Below are 23,016 nucleotides of genomic sequence, written 5' to 3'. Positions count from 1 at the left end.
TTCCCTCCCTTCTTTTACCCAGTTCTTCCCTCCGATCCTAATGGGTGCAGGCTCTGCCCCTTCAGAGAGCAGATCATTGCCTTTATTCCAGGCTGTCTCAGCATCAGATGATTCCTTGTTCTGGCACTCGGGGCAGCCTCAGAATTTTACATCTTTACATTTGCTACCTTGCTCTATGTCTCCCCTGCTAGACTGTAAGCACCGGGAGGGGAGGCACTGTGTCTGGGTTTGCTCCTCAATCTTGGCGTCGTTAGCACTTGAACACGGAATCTGGTGCACACAAGAGCTTAGTCAGATACTTGCTAAATGAGCAAATGAATAAATAGATAAGACCAGCAGATACATTAATTATTTGGACAAATGCGGGCAGCCATGAAAAGCTTCAGGTGGGAGGTTGGACTAGTGGACTTGCAAGGCTCTTTATAATGCCAAAGTGTCTGATCTGCTCTATCAAAACCCGCACCCATACTTGAAGGGACCCTCAATGTTCGCCATTCATTTCAATTTACTAAGTGTCTGCTTCCCCCGAGTCTGCCCTTTTGTTTTCTGTTTTTTAAAATAGGCTCTGTGCCCAGCGTGAGGCTTGAACTCATGACCCGATAGATCAAGAGTTGCATACTCTATGGACTCAGCCAACCAGGTGCCCCTGGTTCATTTATTCATTTATTTTGAGAGAGAGGGAGAGAAAGCAAGTGGAGGAGAGGCAGAGAAAGAAAAGAGAGAGAGAGAGAGAGAGAGAGAGAGAGAGAGAGAGAGAGAGAATTCCCAGCAGGCTCTGCAATGTCAGCACAGAGCCCCATGTGCGAGGTCATACTCATGAATCATGAGATCATGACCTGAGCTGAAATCAAGACTCAGGCGCTTAAGTGACTGAGCCACGCAGGTGCCCCTGTAAGGCCACTTCTCATGCACTTGCCTTATCCCACCTAATCATAAAGACATTTGTGGATTTATCTCAATCCCTCCACCCAAGGAACTTAGAATCCATCCAGGGAGATTTCACAGTCTCCTCTGCACCCTCCCAGCACACCTCAATGTACAACAGGGGCACATACCCACACTATTTACTTGGCATCCATTTACTTGGCATCCATTTTGCCGTGTTTCACCAAGCCTTGTCTTTCAGTGAGGAATGTGTGTTTGTGCACATTGTCACATAATACAGGTCAAACCCTACCGTAAAGAGAAGCACAAGTAGTTTTTATTATACGGGCATTCTGTGGTTATCAAATAGTTTGACATAGGCTTGGGACTGTGAGGTCCAAGTTACGAAGAGACCCTGTTGCAACCCTTTTCCTGAATTTGACCTACACGCGCTTTAATGAATTTTGAAGCCATCCTCCTTCAGGCTGCCAATTACAGACAATTTTCACTCATCTAAAAATCATAAACAGTAAATTAAATTGAACATTATTCATTTAATACTTCCCTGTGGGCTTTTCATTTTTCCCTCCCCAAATTACGACCCTACTGAATCAGTTAAGTATAAATTCTCAAGAAATTTTCACTTTAGTTTTCTAGGCTGAACTTAATTTCTATCCCAAGCCCTCCGTTCTTCCCTGTAGCTGAAAACATAATCTTGCTAATGCACAGTGAACTCAGTTAAATTAGCATTCCCTCCCCCCACCCCCACCCGGGTTTCTGGACACAACACTTAGGCTCTAACACTTCACTCTCATTAGATTTACAAAACCATCTTTCAAGACGAAGCACTGTGCCAAACCCTCAGGTGTGTCAACCCTCCGTGCCATGAGGTGTCCCTGGTGGGTCTCAGATGTCGCCTGGGGTAGGATTGTGTTCCACGGCAAGTAACTGTGGTCCTGACTCGCAGCGAGCTGAAGCCGTGCTTCCTACAGTCTGGTGCCCGCACCAGCAACATCCGGGTCCCCTGAGGACTTGTTAGAACTACAGACCCTCGGGCTCCACTCCAGCCTCTGCATCGGACCCAGCAATCTGTGCGCTAACAAGCCTTCCAGGTGGCTCTCCCACATGCTCAAGTCTGAGGACCGCTCCAAGGGAGCTTCTTGTCCTTGCAAACGATGAAGTCTTGGAGGTTAGCGGTTGCCCATTGGTGACATCAGGCCCACTGCCGGCCACAGTGAATGCTAAAGAAACACCATTAACACTCCAGTCCCCTGTAGGGGAAGGTGGCAGGGGAATGGGGATGGCAATGGCTGCCGGGTCAGCCAACCATGAGTTTCTGCCCCAGAGCTTTAGTGCTTCCAACGTGGTTGGCCCTCTGTGTTGGTCACTCACCTTTGGGGTCCCCAACCTCCTGCTCTTCTCACCCTGTTGGCTCTGGGCCACCAGGAACTTGGATTCTTGTCCTCCAACCAAGATGCCACCTGCCATTATTCTTGCACGACGCCCTGGGAAGCTGCTCCTGCAAAGCAGCCCCCTACCCCCCCCCCCCACAGACTCAGGCTCATCCGGAATTCTGTCACCCCCTCCCTTTGGCAACGGAGCCCAAGAACAGTTGCGGAGGGGCAGGGTACAGTGCCAGCACCCTTCTGGCTGCTTTACCACCCACCTCCTCCACCCCAGGGAGGAGGAGTCCCCTCTTTCACGATCTCATCTTAAATAGACGGAACAACGCTGGTACAGCCTGAGTTCTCCCACGTCTCTCTGACATACTCCAGGCGTGCATCTTAAAAGCCGTGTGTTGGAAGTCTTTTTTGTCTCCCTCTGTTCTTGGAGCAGTGGAAGGCTCAGATACACTGGTCTGTAGGAGCTGGGGGTGGAGGGAGTGGTTCAGAGGAGAAGAGAGAGGGGGAGGGAGGGCGGGAGGTATTGAATATTTGACAGCATCCTGTCAAATCCGGAATGACTTCATAAACAGTAGCTGATGTTTTCAAAAAAGCACATCTTTGGAAGCGAATATTGTACAAATGTTGCAGTGTGTTGGTGGGGGGTGGCTCCCCTAACGCTGTGTCTACAATGTTCAAAATAGCAGTCTGCAAAGAAATCTCTCCCAAACCCCGTTATTTTGAGAGGACTGTAGCAGAGTAGAAGAAATAGTGGGGTAAGAAATGGAAAGAGTTGCATTTTCTATCCCGATCTGTCACTTCCTAGCTGGGTCATCGTAGACAAGTCACTTCATCTTTTGGATCTTGGGTTATAAAAACTATAAAACAGAAGTGAAGACAGCTGGTCTGCCTGCCCAGTGTATATTTTTATGCCCATTTTACAGATACTGGTTGTAAAGAGTCAAAGAAACAAAGGCACAACAAAGTCATTTGAAACAATGCAGCAATTATGCAAATGAACATGTACAGAAATATCGCTATCTTCCATCTTATAAACTGAAGGGGAGATAGTTATTTGCTTTAATAGAACCAATTTTTTTAACCAAATTAAATTCCAATAGCATTTCAGATTTACCCTGTGGTTTCTCTTCAGATGTTTCGAAGAGGTCAATGAAATAAAGACAACAAAATAAAGAGGTTAAAGAAATGAAAGACAACAGAAAAGTTTGCTTCCCATGTAGCCCAGCGGGCTACTTTAGGTCAGGTATCCTTACTGATTTCCTGCCTGCTTGATCTACCAATTACTGAGGTTGATGTCTCAGCTGCAATGGTGGACTGGTCTACCTCTTGGAATTCTGTCGGCATTGCCTCACGTATTTTGGCCGGGTATTTGGTGTATACCCTTCAGGATCCTTACATCCTCTTGGAGAACCAACTTCTTCATCGTGATGCAACGCCCCTCTTTATCCTTGGTAATTTTCCTTCTTCTGAAGTCTGCTTTTGTCTGAAATTAACAGAGCTCCTCCAGCTTTCTTCCCACTGGGGTTAATAGGGTGCATCTTTCCCCATGCCTTTATTTTTTTCTCATGTATCTTTCTTAATTGAAATATAATCGATATACAATGTTTCACAATGTTCAGGTGTACAACGTGGTGATTCAATGATCCTATACATTCTCAAAGCTCCCCACTGTAAGTGTGGTCACCATCTGCCACCATACAATGTTATGACAGTATTATTGTATTATAGACTTTTCATCTCCATGATTTACTTATTTTGTAACTGGAAGTGCGCATCTCTTCATCTGCTTCCCTCATTTCCCCCATCCCCCATCCATCTCTCCTCTGGCAACTTCCTCTCTGTATTTAAAAGTCTGTTTCTGGGTTTTTTTTGTTTGTTTGTTTGTTTTTATGTTTCACATGTAAGTGAAATTATATGGCATTTCTCTTTCTCTGGCTTATTTTCCTTAGCATTATACCTTCAAGGTCCATTCATGTTGTCACAAACACCTGAGCCTTTATATTTAAAGCAGATTTCTTGTAAACAACATAATTGAGTCTTGGTTTTGTTTTTTTTTTTTAATCCACGCTGACAAAACTGTTTCTTTTTCATTTTTTAAATGTTTATTGACTTTTTAGAGAGAGAGACAGACAGACAGACAGAGTGTGATCAGAGGAGAGGCAGAGAGAGAGGGAGACACAGAATCTGAAGCAGGCTCCAATCTACAATCGAGCCCTACACAGGGCTCGAACTTACGAACTTTGAGATCATTACCTGAGCTGAAGTCAGATGCTTAACCAACTGAGACACCCAGCCACCCCAATACTCTCAATTGGTGTGTTTAGACCATTCATATTTTTTTCCAGGCAATGGACATTTTTATTTTCAAGGCTCTTGGAGTCCATTGCCAGATTTTTTCCCCCAAAGACTTTTGCCAATTAATACATGCATCAGCAATTCAACATAATAAGTGCCCACCGCCAGCTGGTCCTTGGGAATAAATGGCAGGTCCTCATGTAAATTCCAGTTTCTCCACCTCCACATCCACATCCAGCAGTGGGTTTGTGTTTTCTTAGACTAAACAAATATAAGCTCCGTTTTGGTTTACATCCCTCTGACATTAGGAAGGCAGAACATTTATGTGCGTCTGTTGACTACTTGGAGCACCGTTCAGTTCTACGTATGTATGAACTGTCCATTTGTATCTTGGGGAGTTGATGTTTTTCTTACATTCTTCATATTGTAGAGATAGTCACCCTTTGTCATTTTTGTGTCGGAGACTGAGAACTGAGCGAAGCCTGGAGTTCATTTGGTCTAAACCCCGTGTTGAATACTGGCCTCAAGAAAGAAATGTCCGTGACCTAACCCCCACGACCTGTGACTAGGACTTTCCTTGGAAAAAGAGTCTTTGTACACATAATTAAGTAAAGGTAGACCATCCACATTGAAAGCGATTATTGATATAGTTGGATCACTGCCCCACTTATAATTACTATTTCCTGTTCATCACATTTGTTCTGTGGGGTTTTTCTTCCCTTTTTTTCTACCTGCTCTGGTTTACCAGAGCATTTAATATGATGTGATCTTATCTTTAAAATAAAAATCATAGTGATTTCCCTAGAGTTTCCCATACACATTTTAAACTATTCTAAATCCACCGTCAAACAACACTATACCCCTTCTCATGTAGTACCGGCACCTCGTCACAGAGTGTGCCCAACTTGTCCCTCACATCCCTCAGGACATCGCTGGCTTTAGCCTCACTTCCCTGTATGCGTTATTCACCCTGTCCTGACGTTCCTCACTCTCAGGCAAGTCCACACTCAGCCTCCAGCAACTCTTCAAAATTACCATGGAAGTGTCCCCTTTCATGGCTCTGGTGGCTTCAGGTTCAGACGGACAGGCGTTGTTGATGACCCTCCGGGCTTGCCTTTCCCTCCGGATTTCAAGGGGACAGCGTGACCTGCAGCCTCAGTCCTCTGAGGGATCGGGGAAAAGGCACTGATTTTCAGTTCCTGCTGCTTTTCCTTGTGGTGAAGGACAGGAGCAATGACCCCCAAGCTCTTAGCCTTCAGTGCTGAGCTAAGAGGAGCCTAGCAGATTATCCCCATCACAGATGTTAGAATCGTGTTTGCTGGTTGTTGAAAGCACCCAGCACCTTAGCTCAGTCACACCGTATCCCGCTGGCCAGTTCTGTGCTAAAGACAAAGAGCGGTTCCTAACTCAGACGCGGGAGCTCGCTCCATCTTCCTATCTGATCTGAGGACCCCTCGTGCACAGTGCTACTTGCACAGAGCAAGAACAAGGACGTCCCTGCCCTGCACGTGCTTACAATCTTAGTGAGGCTGCTGTGGTTGTTCCAGGACGCAGCTGACGCTCTTCCGTGCACGAACATCAACTGTCCAGCATACCGACAGGGGCAGGGACTGGCGGGCAGGGCTGCTCTCTCAGGGAATCTCCATTAATCATACTCTCATTCACCCAATAGCTCACCAGAACTAAGCTGCTCTGTCCAACACACACACGCGCGCGCACACACACACACACACAGAGACACTTTAAATCAAGGATTTGATTATAATATGTACTTTTAAAACACTTAGCATATTATTGGTTGTAAAATAGAATTCTCATTTCTCCAGAACTCTCTGCCTGAGCTCCCCCGACCGGCAGCGCCACACAATGAGAACGATGCTTGTCAGGATGATCTCGCAGCCCTACAGGATTCTGGAGAGCTTCTGAATCATCCGAGAAAGATTAAATTATGTTCAGGAGTGATTTAGCATGAAGTGCATCTTACTTGCACCATATTACACAATGATGGGGCTCTGACCATGCGTGAGGCACAAAGTGACTCTCTTCTTGCCCACAAGCCAATTCATTTTAGTTCAATTTGAATCACAAAGGTTTACGAAACACCTACCGCACTTCCTGCACCAGGGTACCTGAGGAAGATCTTTTCCATCTATTCTGGAGCTCCCAATTTCCTGGTGGAGGAAAGACAAACAAGCAACCAAATAACAAAGGAACAAAACGGACTGGACAGTAGGCACCTTATTACCCCAGGGCTCAGTGCATGCAAAAAGGCATTGAATGATTCTTTACTCAATGACCCGTAGACAAAGGCTCCCTACAGACACCAAGACCTGAGCAATCAGGGACTGTGATTGAGCTCAGCTACTGCAGAAACTGGCAGTGGAGAAAGGGAAGGAAAGCATCTAGCCATAGGGAAAGAGATGAGAACTTTCAGGAAATGGAAAGAAGTTCAGTATTTCTGGAATACGTGGGTGGAAAATGCCAGGAGATGATGCCAAGAAAGTAAATCACAGAGGGCCTTGAATGTCACGCTGTGAAATCTGGGTGGTTTTCCCGGCGACATCGGGACGGTGGCGAGGGCTTCGAGCACATGTGTTTGGATAGGTGCGCTTTTGAAAGATCACTCCAGAAGCACCAGGGAAGGTGGCCTGGGTGAGAAGGGGCCATGGGAGACACGGAGTCCAGTCAGAAAGCTAGCGCACAGGTTTAAGCGTGAGATAAGGAACAGGAGTAATGGAAAATGGAAATAGGTACAAAGTTTGGGAGAAAATCTGCAGAGGAGTCAGTGGGGCTTGGCAACTAATTGCATGTGACAGGTAGGAGGAGTTGAAGACAGCCCTGAATAGTCTGCAGAAAGAGCTGTGTTTCCCACCCCCACCCCTCCATCCGACATCCTCTGCCAGGTGACTTCGCAGCTCCCACTAGGATCAAGAGGTGGAGTCTATTCATCCGCTCCTGAAAACCGGCTCCAGCTCCACACTGCTTGGGCTCTGAGCCAGAGCCAGGCTGATGTGGGGGAAGAGGATGCTGAAACCTGGTAACTTAGTTTGGGTTCCCCCAGCAACAGGCCTGCTGCAGAGATTCAAATGCACACGATCCCGTTAGGGGGTGATCTCAGGAAGCACAGGGAGGAGCTCCGGAAGTAAGACTGGGAGAGAAGGGAGCCCGCAAAGGACACACGTCATCACCAAGCTTGGGCGCTGCGCAACTGAAGCTTCTTCCTGCTGAGCAGCCCCGCGAGAGGTCTCAAGTGCCCCTGCCCCTGGGCTGACAGTCTCTGGGCATCTGGGGCTTGCTGGGGAGGGCAGCAAGAAGTTCCTAGGCCTGCCTGACACATGGTCCAGCCTGGATTGCCCCCCGATGTGAAAACTCTCAGACGGCCACCTAGGGAGTGCCTTCATTTGGGGCCACCGTGCCCAGAAACGCTGCAAGCCGTGGGAATAACTGTGTCTCTCGCACCAGGGAAAGGATGGCAGGATTTCGGACCGGGGAGCGGAGCAAGGAGGAGGACAGATGAGGTGCCAGAGTGTGTAGATACACCGTCTGGAGAAGGAAGGAGAAAGCTGGCTCCATCTGGGGGCGCCCACGCTCACCTGAGCGTAAGAACTGGAGGGTTGGGGGGCCGTTAACCCCTCAGGGGGTGTTAGGCACACACGGCCACACACGCACACAGCAGAGTCAAGTCTGCCATTGGTCTCAGTGTCCTGAGTCCGCAAGCGTGGGCTTACCCACCTGTCTCCCCACAAGCGTTCTCCCTGACCCCTGCCCCTGTCCTAGCCCAACCCACGACTTGTTTTTTTAAAATACATTTTTTTACATTTATTTATTTTTGAGAGACAGAGCACAAATGGGGTAGGGGCAGAGAGAGAAAGAGACACAGATTCTGAAGCAGGCTCCAGGCTCTGAGCAACAGCACAGCGCCCGACACAGGGCTTGAATTCACGAACTGCTTGTGAGATCATGACCTGAGCCGAAGTCGGACACTTAAGCAACTGAGCCCCCCAGGCGCCCCAACCCACAACTTGTTCTTATTGCCAATATGCTGATCAGCAATGCGCTTCCCCCATTAGGACCAGACTGGTCTTAGTCAGTAGGGCTGCTATCACAGAACCCCTCACACTGAGGGGCTTCAACAATGACTGCAGCTCTTCTCAGTTCTGAAGAACCGGGAAGTCCAAGATCAAGGTGGCAGCAGACCAAGGTCTCGAGAGAGCACTGCTTGTTCTTTATTCGCAGACGGCCATCTTCTTGCATCCTCATGTGGCAGAGACTGATTTCCTGTCTCTTTCTCTTCTTCTAAAAGCATTCATCCCACGATGGGGGCCCCACCTTCGTGACCTCACTTAACCTGTTAAAAAACAAAATCCAACCAAGTGAAAATGAAGACTGAATAGGCTTCATGAAGCAATTCATGAATCAGGCAGCATCCCATCCAGCAAGCGGAGAGAACTCCAGGGAGGTGTACCAAACGGAGGGTTTTTAGAGGAAGGAGGGTGAGCCAGACTTTAGGAGCCAAAGAAAGGACTGCTTCATCATCCTGTTAGAGTAAGGGTAACGCAGGGTATCTTTTTAATGTTTACTAATTTAAAAAAATTTTTTAATGTTTATTTATTTTTGAGAGACAGAGAGAGAGAGTACACGTGGGGTAGGGCCAGAGAGAGAAAGAGACACAGAATCTGTAGCAGGTTCCAGGGTCTGAGCTGTCAGCACAGAGCCCCATGCAGAGCTTGACCCCATGAACCATGAGATCATGACCTGAGCTGAAGTCAGACGCTTAACCGACTGAGCCACCCAGGCGCCCCTAATGTGTACTTATTTTTGAGAGACAGAGAGAGAGAGAGAGAGAATAAGTGGAGGAGGGGCAGAGAGGGAAGGGAACAGAGGATCCCAAGTGGGTTCTACCCTGACATCTGCAAACCTGATGCGGGGCTTAAATTCACGAACCTCGAGATGATGACCTGAGTCGAAGTTGGCCACTCAGCCAACTGAATCACCTACGCAACTTCGAGAATGGAGCGTATTTTATCCTGCAGATGACCTCACAAGCAGACGAAAATTTCAGATCGAGTGCTACAAAGTCACATTCCTGGAGAAACTGGATCTGTAATTAAGTCTCGATTCACTCGTGTGGGGGGGGGGGAATGACTCCAATTTGGGCTTGTTTTTTCTTTTCCAACAGACCCTAATCTTATATCCCAAAGGTCCTGCCTCCAAATGCCATCACCCTGGAGACTGGGGTTTCAACATATGAATTTAGGGGACACACACATCTAGTCCGTAATAAGCCTTCCCCTTGAACTCCAACCACCTTCGCAGGATCCTGCCCTCCTTACCTCACTCTTGCCAGACCCATGTTTCTGAAGTCGAGACTCTGCCCTGAAACTCTGGTGCCACTCAGGCTCCTGCAGGTGCAAAGCCCCAGCAGTCACCCAACTTTGAGAATTGTCACTCTGGGGAGATTCCTCCCGCAGCCACACATCCCCTGCATTTAGAGATTTTCCAGAAACTAGAGGCAGCTGGATGGAGCCAGAGTTTACCCAAGTCCCTTAGCCCCTGTCATTTGAGCAGCAGGTCCTCCCTCCCCCATCTCCACACCCCTACCAGGACCAGTACTGCTCTTGGATTCACCATGTCTGACCCTCTTCCTCCAATGGTCTCCACCATGTCCGTCTCCAGTTTGGTCCATTTGTGCACTCATTTGGTTTTTTGTGCACTGATCTATTCAACCCAGGGTCACCAGCACCTTCCCTGTGCCGGGTACCACTTGGGATTCAGGAGTAAGAGGGCAGAAGCCCCTGATGTCCGGAAAAGGCAACGTGCTTTTGCAAACAGGGAGAATGCACACAGCAGCACTTTGTTCATGCAAGAGCGCTGCAGGCTGCCCCTGCCCTTCGCTCTGCAGCTGGCTCTGGGCAACTGCATCTGTGTCCTTACCCAGCAAAAAAAAAAAAAAAAAAAAAAAAAATTAAAAAATAGAAGCCTTTCCCCAACCCAGGATTGTAGGAGACAAAAGGAGGGGGGGAAATCAGGCCTTGACTTGATTGTGATTCCCTTCCCATTAGTGGTTCCAGGCGACGCTGAGCTGGTAAAGCAGCAGGGTCCGGCATCCCGGCGCCCAGGATCTGAGCATGGGGCACCAGTGGGGGGCTGCTTGCCCATGGAGAGGCTCTGGTGAAGTGTTCACAGCATCAGAGAGCTCTTAAAAATGCCCAGTTTGGGAAGCTGCCGGGTCTTATCTAAAGAGCCATGTGCGTGGCGCTAAGTCTGGTGGGGCCTGATTCACAGGAGCCCCTGAGGGCTGTGGACAAGGGCGTTTACAGACCTAGCAAACCCTACATGCTCTTAATTTATTTTCTCCTCTCCTGAGAAAAGCAGGAGTGAAGAGATTTATGGGGCCTTTCCCCCATTCTTCTGGCAGTCCCACTGGCTCTGAAGCAGTCCTCAGCCCTGCCCCGGAGCAGCAGCCCAAGTGTGAGGCTCACGGGGGAGGTAGGCAGGTTTCCAGACCCCCTGCCCTGGAGAGAAAGAGGGCACTCCCCTGAACAAGCAGGCAGGCTTTGGCCAGAAATCCTACAGCGGTTCCTACAGCCACAAGCAATAAGAGACACCCTTTGAGCTCCAACCATCCAGGACCCATCCGCCGCCTGCACCAGTGTAGCCCAGCCCCTGTGGAGGGGGCTCCAGTTGGCTTATCGTGTCTTGAAGGTCCTGGCTTTCCCCACCTGCCACCTCAGCCATGAACAGTATGTGCTGGATTTGCCTCTTCCCAATCCCTTAACAATTAAACAAAGGGAATTGAGCGACAGTTGAGGTTATTCCTGAGGAGCAAAGAAATTTACAATCTGGGACATGCACACTTGGGGAAACTAAGGCACGTTTGGAGGACAGACGAGGGTGGCGTCCCTTCACAGAGGAGAGGAGGAAGCTGGGAAGGGTTGTTTGGAACAAAAGCAGATTGGAGGGAAATGAGAGCAACAGGAGGTGATGGCTTCTCATGGGCAGGAAACCTCTCTTCTTCCCGCGGGACCCTGTGGGTGGAGTGGCCGGAGGGCTCCCCCTTTCTAGCTTCCCTGCTGCCTTGTGAACGAGGTTTCCTTTATTCAGGTGCACCCAGAGCCGAACACCGGTGCAATGATGGTCCGCGGGTCCTACCCTCCCTCGAAGATGCCTGCTGTGACACAATGTTGGGTCCTGCCACCAAAGACCCAAGTGGGACTTCTCTGACTGTAAGGGCAAATGCACTCCTAACGCCTGGCCCTGCTCTAATCCCTTCTATACCATAATTCATTTATTCCCCCCACAACACCTAGCCAGGGGCGTGGGGCACCTGCTCCCTTCACAGAGGTGGGAAATGATGTGCAGATCGGTTCTGGTCCTGCCCAATGTCACCAGCTAGCTAGCACGGGGTGGGCATGCCTCCGCTTTTCCTCATTCCCCATCAGGGGGCTCTGTGCCCCGCACCTGGGGAGAGCAAGTCCCAGTGCCCTCACCTTGGACTCTAGTTGCTATGGCTCTGAGCTCCAGGGAGGGCGCGTGGGATCCCCTTGCTGAGCCCGCGGAGGCCCTGGCATGGAAGGAATTATGTTGAGCATCAGCATTTTTTTCTTGTTAGATCGTCCATGCTTGTCTTTCCACGCATACCCATTTCAGTCTTTCCTTTTCCTTTCCAGACCCCAGGAGCCAGAAACCAACACACACAGTCTTCACATTGATGTAAATAATCATTGGTTTTATTGAACCCATCTGCTCTGGCTATTGGTTGAAATCACAGTTCTGGAGTGTTCACCAAGCCCCCTGGGGGCCTCGGGTTTAGCTGTATCCCTCCCTGGGCACGTTTGCTGTGCTCCCTTCCAGAAGGACCCACACTGCAGAAGCTGTGGGTTCATTTTCTTGGTATCCTTAGAGCCCCAAGTCTAGCCTTTTTCTCCTTCCTAATAATCGCCTTGTCTTTCTCTCTCTGTTCCCTCCTGTCATCCCAAAAAGCTACCTCCTTCCTCCCAGACCCTCAGACTGCCTGGCCCCATCCTTCTGTCCTGGGACCTTAGGTTTGAAGGCAGACAGAGCCAATGTGGGCTGGAGCCACGGCCCCCGGCTCCCGCCAGCCCCATGCTGGCCCCCATGCAGCTGTACCTTGCCTCGCCACCTTGACCTGAGCTCCCTTCACTTCTAATAACTTTAACAGCATCAGCTCAATGTATTGAGCACGTGTTATGTGCTAGACGCTGGGTGTCTGTGCACGTGTTAATTTACTTACCCTCCTAACCACCTCCAGGACACAGAGGCCCACATAGAGGTGAATCATCTGCACAAGATCATAAAGTTGGAAGAAGAGGGGGACCATGGATCTGAACCCTGAAGTCTGGGTCTTGTGTGAAGCTTGTGTGGTTACTCTTTGGTCTTCTGGTTGAATCACCTTTCCCTTTCTGGGTTTTGTTGTGTTGCGTTTGCGTCTTTGCCTCATTTCTTCTATCACTGGTACCGCTCATGATTTGACCCTTTGTTACAGTCAGTGGCTTCATTCTCACTTCTCTTCTGTCTCCTGACCCCTACATCTAATCAGTGAAGTCCTGTGGACTCATTCATTTTGGAAATATTTAGTGAGCACCTACTATGTGCCAAGCACACAGTAGGGGAAAGTGATGGATGGAGTCCTAGGCAGGTGGTTCTTTCTGGCCAGTTGCTCTGCCTCTCACCCCTAAATCTTCCACGCTCTGCCTTGGCCCTCATTCAGGCTGATTTTCACACTCATCTGTGGAATCACCCTCCCCTCCCCACACCCCCTCCCTGCTGTGCATTTTGCCTTTCTCCACACGTGGCTGACAAATAAATCTTACATGAAACCACCTCAGAGCAGGTCTTTGCTAGTGCCTTCGCCTGGAGCTCAGACTTCTTACAAGATAACATGCCAAATCCCAGTTCCAGAGCTCTGGGCTTGCCTAGACCTGCTGGTTCCTACTTGTCTGAACATTCTCCCCGCTGCACTCCTGCGTTCAGGGGAAAGACAGCATTCCTTGGTGGACGCCCCCTCTGAGACCTGCATGGAGTCGCTTTGTGCGCCCTGTTGAAATACACCTTCCCCTGACCTTCCAAATCAACATCTGCAAAGGTGGGCTCCAGGAACCTGCCTCTGACCCGGCTCCCTGGTGACTGGCATGCACTCCACAGTCTGATACCCGCTGGCCCAGGGGACGGCTCCTGACCTACACACCACCACGGCCCGTGACCGGCTGTCCTTCCAGGCTGGGGCACGCACTGTTCCCACGTAGGACCCACATGCCAACTCTCCCACCAGATCATCTCCAAGTCCTGCCCATTCCTCAAGGCCCATCTCAGGTTCTTCCTGTGACTCTCCCTACCCCTCACCCCCTCTGAAATCCATCCCTTTGGCTTCTTTTGCTATGAGAACCATTAGAGGCTCTGAGTGTTTTATTGCATTTGCTACTTTTTAGTTTATGTGATTGTTATGTATGGGCCAGACTTAGCTCCATAAGACTGTATAAACATTTCAAAGAGCTATCTCTTAATCACCTGACCAGGATGTCCCAACACAGCAGCCAAACAATCTTGAAAAATGTCTCGGTATGTCACTCTTCTGCTCAAAACCCTCCGAAGGCTCCTCATGGCATTGGGAGTAAAAGTCACAATCCTTGTGATGCCCCGCAAGGCCCTGTGTGGTTCGGTCCCCTTTATCTTTGTGACCTCCCCGCCCACCGCCTGCCTGCCTGCCAGTCCACCAGCATGTTCCTGCCTCAGGGCCTTCGCGCTGGCTGTTGAAACTGCCTAAATGCCTTAATTCCAGATAGCAGTGGTCTACTTCCTTACTTCCTTTTAGAATATGTTCAAGTGTCACTTTCTCAGTAGGACCTACCCTGTCCACCCTATTTAAGCCTGCAACTCACTCCTACACTCTTGTTACCCTGGTGTACTTTATATTTTGTCCATAATAAGAAGCATTATTTATTATAAGTGGATTTACTTAAGATATTGACTGTGTTTTATGTTCACCCTCCACTGTACTGTGACTCCCTGCGAATCTTCATTTCACTCACTGCCGTATCCCATGAACCTCCAATAGGGCCTGGTAGCAGAAGATGCTCAGTACGAATTTGTGAAACGAATGAATGAAATGATGAGTCCTAAGTCCTCAGCCCTGGCTTAATGCTTTGCTCATCACAGATGTTTAATTATTGGTTCCTGATGGGAAGACTTTGACACCGATCCAATCCACTCTGGTGACAGCTGCCCGGGACAAACAGGTGCAGACCTCATTCTTTCTGCCTGCATTTTCCAGACGAAACCAGAGTCACGGATGGACCTCTGTGGCATCATCAGGAAGAAGGCATGTTCAGGGCTCACTTGGCACCCCGTCCTCATGCCCATCCAAGCCAGGAGGTGGGCCTGTTTCCTCTCTTCCTGCCCCTGCTCTGGGGGCGAGTCTCACTGCAGGCAAGGACCCCAGCTTGCAGCCCTCAGGTTGATCTCACTTCACATCCTGCTCTAACCTAAGCAGCCACACCTGCAGGTGTCTGGTCTCAAGCTGTCGGCCCAGTGTCTCAGAGCTGTCTCCTACCCCTTCCTCCAGTCTTCAGCAGCTGCCTCCGGCTGTGCTGTCTCCAGAGCGCACTTCCAGGCATTAATTCCAGCCTTCCAGGGCCTGCTTCCGCCTTTCTTCTTTCCCAATGCCTGCCCCCACCCCCACCCGGTTCCATTTGCCTAGCAACTGGTGTCTGAAACACCAAGACCCACAGCTCAATAGCTCCCAAAGAGAACCACAGTCTGATTTTCAGTTGGCTCCCTGCTCAGGCTTTTGAGGTTCAGGACTCAGAGCTGCCTGTCCCATCCCAGACAGAGGCCAGGGGAGGGACTCGGCTCCATGTTGCCCACACCTTAGCAGACATCCAGGTCCTGCCTTTCTTCCTCTGTTTATAATCAATCCACCACCGCTCTGCTTTCCAGACTCACCCTTTCTTTGTATCCTTACCTCCTGGTGTGCTCCCACATCTAGAATCCCAGCCTTAGCCCCATCCTGGGGACTCCAGATCCCTTTGACTTGGCCTCTATTTTATGCTGAGTTCACTGTTATTCAGCATCTCACCACCACATGGACATGGGTCCTGGGAAGCTGGAGGGAGGTGAGGAAGTGGAAAGCAGAGTCACAGGCCTGGGTGGGGCCCACTCAGTGTTTCTTACAAGCCCACACCAAGAACAAATAGAGTTTTGTGCACTGTTGGTGGGAATGCAAACTGGTGCAGCCAGTGTGGGAAACAGTATAGAGATTTCTCAAAAAATTCAAAATAGAATTAACATATGTTCCAGTAATTCTAATAATTTCTCAGAGAAATAGAAACACTAATTCAAATAGTTGTGTGCACTTCTATGTTCATTGCAGCATTATTTATAATAGCCAAAATATGGAAGCAGGCCCAGTGTCCATCAGTAGACAAATGGTAAAGAAGATGTGGTGTATCTGCACGATGAACATCACTCAGCCATAAAAAAATGAGATTTTGTCATTTGTAACAACATGGATAGACCTAGAAGGTATAATGATGCTAAGGGAAATAAGTCAGAGAAAGACAAACACCATATGACTTTATTCATACGTGGAATTTAAGAAAAACAAAGATACCAAAGAAACTCCCCCCCCCAAAAAAAAAACAAAAAGAAAAAAAAAGATTCCAGACTCTTAAATGTAGAGAACAAACTGATGGTTACCAGAGGAAGGGGGTTGGGGGGATGGGTTAAGTAGGTGATGGGGATTCAGGGGTGCACCTGTCGTGCTGAGCACTGGCTGATGTATAGAGGTGCTGAACCACTACACTGTACACCTGAAACTAATATAACACTGTATGTTAATTATACTTTGGTAAAAAAGAACACATGGAATGTAAGGGTATAATAGGAACCACATCATTTTAGTCCTGTCCTAATGAGTGAGGGAGAATGTGGGGGCAGGGGGGCAACTGTACCTGAAGTGGTAGAGATTATGGTTAGCAGCTTCTGAATCTGATGTCATTAGACTGGACCTCACCTGCTTCTGGCCAACTTCTGGCCATTATGTGTGAATACACATAATGTGGATTGATTCCACATAAGGAATCAGCACCAGGGAGGTGAGGCAGACAGTCATAGTGCTATCTGCATGGACGAGTTTCCTGTTTGCTGCTGTAACAAAAGTAGCTTAAGACAACAAAGTTTATCATCTTACAAGTATAGAGATCTGAATTCTGAAATCAGTCTCTCTGGCCTGAAGTCAGGGAGTTAGCAGAGATGGTTCCTTCTGGAAGTTCCAAGGGGAAAATCATTTTTGGCTTTTTGTTTTTTATTTTCTTTTTAGCTTCTATTGACAGTCTGCATTCCTCGGTTTGAAGCCCCTACCACCACCTCCAAAGCATCCTGGGGTCCAAACCCTGCTCCTCAATCAGCACAATTCCTTGTCCTCCAACTCTGACTCTGACTCTCACTTCCTACCTCCTTCTTGTAGGGAGTCTTGTGATCACATTGGACCCATCCTGATAATCCAGGATAATCTCTCCATCTCCAGATCCTTAACCCAATCACATCTACAAAGCTCTTTCGGCTTGTCAGGTAACGTTTTGGGGATCAGGCCATGGACATATCTGGGGGAGGGTCATTCTTCAGCCTCCCAAAGCTCACCTCACCATATCATTGGGCCCACTTATCCCTTCCTAGCTTTATCTAGGAAATTCAGGTCCAGGTGAACCCCCCAGGTTGGAGAGGAAGTGAGGTCTCTCGGGAATCTATCAATGAAGGGACCCATGAGAGGGACGAGCAGCCACCCTGGTCCTCCTGCTCCAGTTTAGGAAAATCTCCCATGTTCACTTGCCTCCCTCTTTGGAAAACCTTCTCTGGAAGGACTTTCTGTCCAGTCCATGATCTGCATTGGTTTCAATGTGATCCAGATGGAAGAGGAGGTGAAACAGCCATATCCTGCTTGACTCTGCTAATGGAAGGCCTCTCTGGGGAGGTGTTATTTGGAAAGACACCTAGAAGACCTCTCTGGGAAAGTGTTATTTGGAAAGACAGCTGAAGGAGACGAACTATCAGGGCTGGGGGTGGGATGCTCCCAATTGAGGGAATAGAAGCACAAAGGCTTGAAGAGAGAAAGAACTCAACAAGCAGAAGAAACAGAGGGAGGCCAGCATTACGTGTGACCTTGGGGCCGTAAGAGGAGTAGGTTGTCTAAGAGGAAAGCAGAGCTAACCATTATACACACAGTAACGCAAGTGTGTATAGTGAGACTTACACTTATAGTGTCAGGTACTGTTTTAGTACTTTATTTACATCAACTTAACTGTCAAAAATGTGCATGATTAGGGACCCTTCTCATTTTACAGCTGCGAAAACTGAGACACAGAGAGGCAAGGTAACTTGCCAAACACACACAGCTAACAAACAGGTGGTGGAAAGCAGAACTTGAACCCAGGCTATCTGGTTGACCAGTCTCTGTTTTAAGCACTGGGCTATGCTTCCTCTCCTGAGGACCTGATACAAGAAGATCACTCTGTGTGTGCTGGAGGGTGTGGGGAAGGCAGAGAGGTATGAAGAGGAGCACAGAGGATTATCATACCCAGGATGACACTGTGTGATGGATACATGTCCACATTTGTCCAAACCTATAGAACATACACCACCAAGACAACATATGGGTACTAATGACGTGTCCGTGTAGAGTCATCGGTGGTAACAAATACACCACTCTGGTGGGACATGTTGATAATGGGGAGACCAGGCATGGGTGAGGCCCAGGGTCAAGTGGGAAAATCTCTGCACCTTCCTGCTAATTTCGCTGTGAACCTAAAACTTCTTGAGAAACATAAAAACATCAACTTAAAAAAAACGTCCAGGATACACAAATTAAAATGACGCACTCCTTCAGTTCCTAGGTATTTGCCCAAGAGAAGTAAAAACACATGTCCACAGAAATACTCATATGTGAACGTTCTTAGCAACTTAGCAATTTGTACGGCGTGTCTGCCCTTCATAGTAGCCAAACACTAAAAACAATGTGAACATCCCGCTTACGGGAAAAGGTCAACAAATTGCGGTATATTTCTATAATGGAATATCACTCAATAATAAAAAGAAATGGACTACTGATATACAGCAAAAGAAAAAAGTAGATACAATCTCAAAAACAATCATTCTGATTTGGGCAGGAGGGTGGATCGTGGAGGGGTGAGCAAGAGGACAGACAGATGAATTAAGAGGGTCTTGTAGCATCTAGGTAAGAGATGCAGGTGCCAGGCCTGCCGTGGTAGCAGCAAAAATAGAGAAAAATGAATGGACTTAAGATATATTTGAGATCTGGAAGAAATCAAAGCTGATTCCTCGGTTCTGAGCTTGAGCGACAGAGTGGATGGTGAGGCCTTTACTGAGAGAGGAACAGGATTGGCGGGGCTGGTCCCCGAGCCCCGTATCCTTGCCCTTGGGTAGCCCCTGAGCCCGCGCCAGCCCTCAGCCCCACTCTAGAGAAGGCCCAGCACACAGATGCCAAGGTTAGCCTGCACTGGCGGGCCCATGCCAAGAACCACAAAAGCCTCATTTTATTTAAAACACTGGGCTTGGCAGAATTCCCTACCTCGACAGAGACAAGCCCATTACTTCATCTCGGGAGCTGCATTACAGCCTCTGTTTTCGTGTATCTATTAGCCAGGCCTCTCAGCCGAAAATCCGGCCAGTCCATCAATCACTCCCCCGCTCCCCCACCGGCCTCGAGGCAGCAGAGGCCGGGATCCCACAGTCCACATCCATAGATGTTTGCAACGTGGGACCAAGCCCCAAAGACTTTCCTGTTTGTGCACAGGAGGCCTCGTTGCTTTATATTTTTAATTAAAAGCAGATTTTTATCAACCCCCCCAAAATCTATTGGGGGAAGTGTAATTTTGCTTCCAATCTTCCTATTTAATACTCCCCTAATGCCCATAAAAAGCTTTGGAGTTTCAGCTCATGATTTGAATCTTTACAGATAATTAGCTGGTAGGATGACTTGGAGAGAGAAGCAGGTATATATTTTCACAACTTGGTCAGGAGTGGGTGGGTGAACTGTGGGAGAAGCATCCCCAGGCAGTCTTGGCACATCTCCGCTCCCAAAACATAAACACGCAATTCATTTAAAGGCACAATCATTCAGGCTCCTTAATTGCAGCCATAAAAACCGCTTTCCCCTCTCACTTCTGAGGCACCTTATTCTAATGCCTCTTGGCTCTCCCCGCCCTGACTTCCCCCTGCACAACCCCTGCCCAGCGTTTCACTTACCCTGCTCCCTGAAACATCAGCTTCCCATACTCACCCCTTACTCCCATGGACTCCTTAGCCATGGACAGGCCTCTCCTGCGTCCCGCTGCCCTCCTGGCTCCTCCCTCTTCTCCGCTTCTCCCCCTTTCGGACCCAGCGACTATTGCCTCCACCTTCCATCTGGGTCAGGAACTGTGTTTTCACATGTGTACTTATAAGCCTTACAATAATCACATGAAATAATAGGGTTACACATACACACAACCACACATATACTCATTCACCACACACACACACACACACACACACACACATACACACACACACACACACACATACACTTGGAGGTTAAAAAATTTACTCAAGCCTGTTTCCCCTTTAGTTTTTCTCCTTTTCCACTTCCCCTTCACATAGGATAGATAGATAGATAGATAGATAGATAGATAGATAGATAGATGATAGATAGATAGATAGATAGATAGATAGATAGATAGATAGATAGATAGATAAACAGACATCACAGATGCACAGATGGACTGACAGAAGGGCAGATATTAGCATAGGTAGATAGTAAAAGAAAGATAGGCATAGAGACACACAGACAAAGACATAGACAATGTAGAAATAGACAGATGGATAGGTGGTTTGATGATGGATGGATGATGGATGGATGGATGAATGGATGGTTAAATTATAGATGGGTAGGTAGGTGAACAGGTGGATGGATGAATAGATCTATCAATCAGTTGACAGATAGATGATAGATGGGTAGATGGGTGGATGGATGGATGGATGGATGGATGGATGGATGGATGAATGGATGGATGGATGGATGGATGGAAGGATGGATGGATGGATGGATGGATGGATGGATGGATGGAAGGATGGATGGATGGATGGATGGATGAATGGATAGGTGGGTGAGTGGATGGAAGGGTGGATAGAAGGATGGATGGATGAATGGATGGATGGATGGATGGATGGATGGATGGATGGATGGATGGAAGGATGGATGGGTAGATGATATATAGACAGACAGGGGGAGGTGGTGGGACTTCAGCAGCTGGCAAAAATTAACCAAATACCTCATTCCACCATTTTGTCCATCTTCTCATAAAGCCCTCTCAGTAACATTACCCCCTTCCACCTTTCATCCCTTTGCTGTTCTGCTAACTCAGTAAAAACTCCATGAGGTAGTTTTTAAAGGCTGGAAACAAGAAAGTAACGAAGAGGCCATTCGACTGCCCAAGTGTGAATCAGGACACACGAGTGGGTTCTTGATACACAGTAAGGCTCTCGAAGGTGGGGAGGTATCAAAAAATCACCCATAATTGAATAGAGTTCAAGGCCCCAGGGAAGGAGGCTCCCACCAGCGGCTCTCCACCTTACTGTGCTTTGGAATCACCCAGATGGCTTCTTAAAACACAGGCTGTTGATTCCATAAGTAAAGCCTGAGATTTCACATTGCCTACAAGTTCCCTGATGCTGCTGCTGCTGCTGCTGGTCCAGGGACCTCACCTGGAGAAGCTTTGCTTTTTGCAAATTCTTTGCAACGATCAAAGGTTAATTTGTCTATTATGTTGATGTTCCATCATGTCTCATTTAATTAAACGGTGTAATCCAGCACACTTGAAAATGGAGGAAACAATGGTGGTCGGATTGTTTTTCAAGGTTGGGTCAGGATTTCAGAGGATGACTGACCTGAAATGATCCACTGAACGCCCGGTCCCATGTTTTCTGACACTGTCTGAACTCTCATCCCTGCCCACTGCGGTCTTATCCACCTGCCCCTTGTCCTCCTGCATGATGAGAGCAAAATCTTGTCTGTCTTGCTTTCCATTGGAGCTCTGAGCCTAAAACTGTATCTGTAATTTGTGCGTGTGTGTGCCCCTCCCTACAGTGTCACATTCAAAATTGTTTCTCCCATCCAGGGCCTAATTTGCAGGGTCAAGGGCATAATAAAAATGGGGATCCTTGTGTTCAAAACTGATTAGGAATTTCAAGACTGTGACAGCGGAGCATGGAAGCACGTGTGGGCACCTGGGATCCTAAATACGTTTCTACCCAGAGAAGAGAGACTCCGCATCCTACCCCCCCCCCCCCCCAGCTCTCTGAGGAGCTGTGTCCTCCTCTGATGTTTTGCCTCTGAATTTATATCCCTTCTTCAGCTCCAGTACAAACGTTTCTTGCCCTCCAGTCCTGTGGGGTCCCTTTGAAGTAGCTTTTCACGTAGCTCTCCCTGACCTGACCAAATACTCAAACAGGTGGCTAGAAGAAACCCCTCAGGGAACTGCTTCCCCCTGCCTTCCCCCCTCAATCGCTGGCTGCTAGCAGAAATGGTGTTCATTCTCTCTCCAGAGCAGTGGACCCTGTGAAATGGACTTGAACAGAGTTGCAGGCAGGTGCCCGCGGTGACGGGCATTTCCTCTTCTGGGGAAGGAAAACAGATATGTCTTAGGAACCACACCCTGATTCTAAAAATGGGTCAGCTCAATAATGGCAGGCATCCTCAGAGCCCTCAAGGGGAAAATAAGTCAAATACAAAATGGCTATTAACTTCCTCAAGTTGCAAACCAGCAGGGGAAATTAGAAAAACTAATAGAAAAATAAATCTTACAACCCTGACACTGAGGCAACTCAAAAGTGGAAAGAGGAGATCAGGCACCGGGGAAGGGCCGTTTTCCTAGTATAGCGTCTCTCTCCTGGGGCTGAATTTCGAACCCCACTAGGGAAAGGTTAAGGAACATTAAACGGGGTTCTGGAATCAGGCTTCATTTTAAAATCACATAGGGGGCTATCGAGAAGGGCACTTGTTGGGAGGAGCACTGGGTGTTGTATGGAAGCCAATTTGACAATAAGTTATATTTAAAAATAAAAATAAATTAAACAAAAAATTAAATTTTTTTAATGTTTTTATTTAATTTTGAGAGAGAGACAGAGAGAGAGAGACAGAGAGAGCACCAGCAGGGGAGGGGAAAAGAGAGGAGGAGACGCAGAATCCAAAGCAGGCTCCAGGCTCTGAGCTGTCAGCACAGAGCCCGACACGGGGCTCAAACTCACAAACCTCATGAACTGGGAGATCATGACCTGAGCGGATGTCAAATGCTTAACTGACTGAGCACCTCAGGTGCCCATCAGATAGGGAGTTTTAAAACCAAAACTAAAGCAAAACTGAGCCCAGGCACTACCCTGGGCA

General features: G+C 48.2%; 2 long non-coding RNA genes across 2 annotated transcripts in view; both read left to right on the top strand.

Moving 5' to 3' along the window:
* LOC115300391 overlaps window positions 1–6,524 on the top strand; it is a 31,289-nt gene extending 24,765 nt beyond the window's left edge. The window contains exon 4 of the long non-coding RNA XR_003912632.1: window positions 6,389–6,524. This is a non-coding gene — a long non-coding RNA (uncharacterized LOC115300391). The remainder of the gene's footprint in view (window positions 1–6,388) is intronic.
* Window positions 6,525–10,973: 4,449 nt separating this feature from the next.
* On the top strand, window positions 10,974–12,258 carry LOC115300392. The gene is made up of 3 exons (XR_003912633.1): window positions 10,974–11,051; window positions 11,667–11,788; window positions 12,233–12,258. It is a non-coding gene; the product is annotated as an uncharacterized LOC115300392 (long non-coding RNA).
* The last annotated feature ends 10,758 nt before the right edge of the window (window positions 12,259–23,016 follow it).

This window comes from Suricata suricatta, chromosome 8, assembly GCF_006229205.1.
Source record: "Suricata suricatta isolate VVHF042 chromosome 8, meerkat_22Aug2017_6uvM2_HiC, whole genome shotgun sequence".
In the NCBI taxonomy this organism is placed as follows: Eukaryota; Metazoa; Chordata; class Mammalia; order Carnivora; family Herpestidae; genus Suricata; species Suricata suricatta.
Note: the sequence above shows the minus strand (reverse complement) of the source record. Positions and strands in the feature narration are given on the sequence as shown.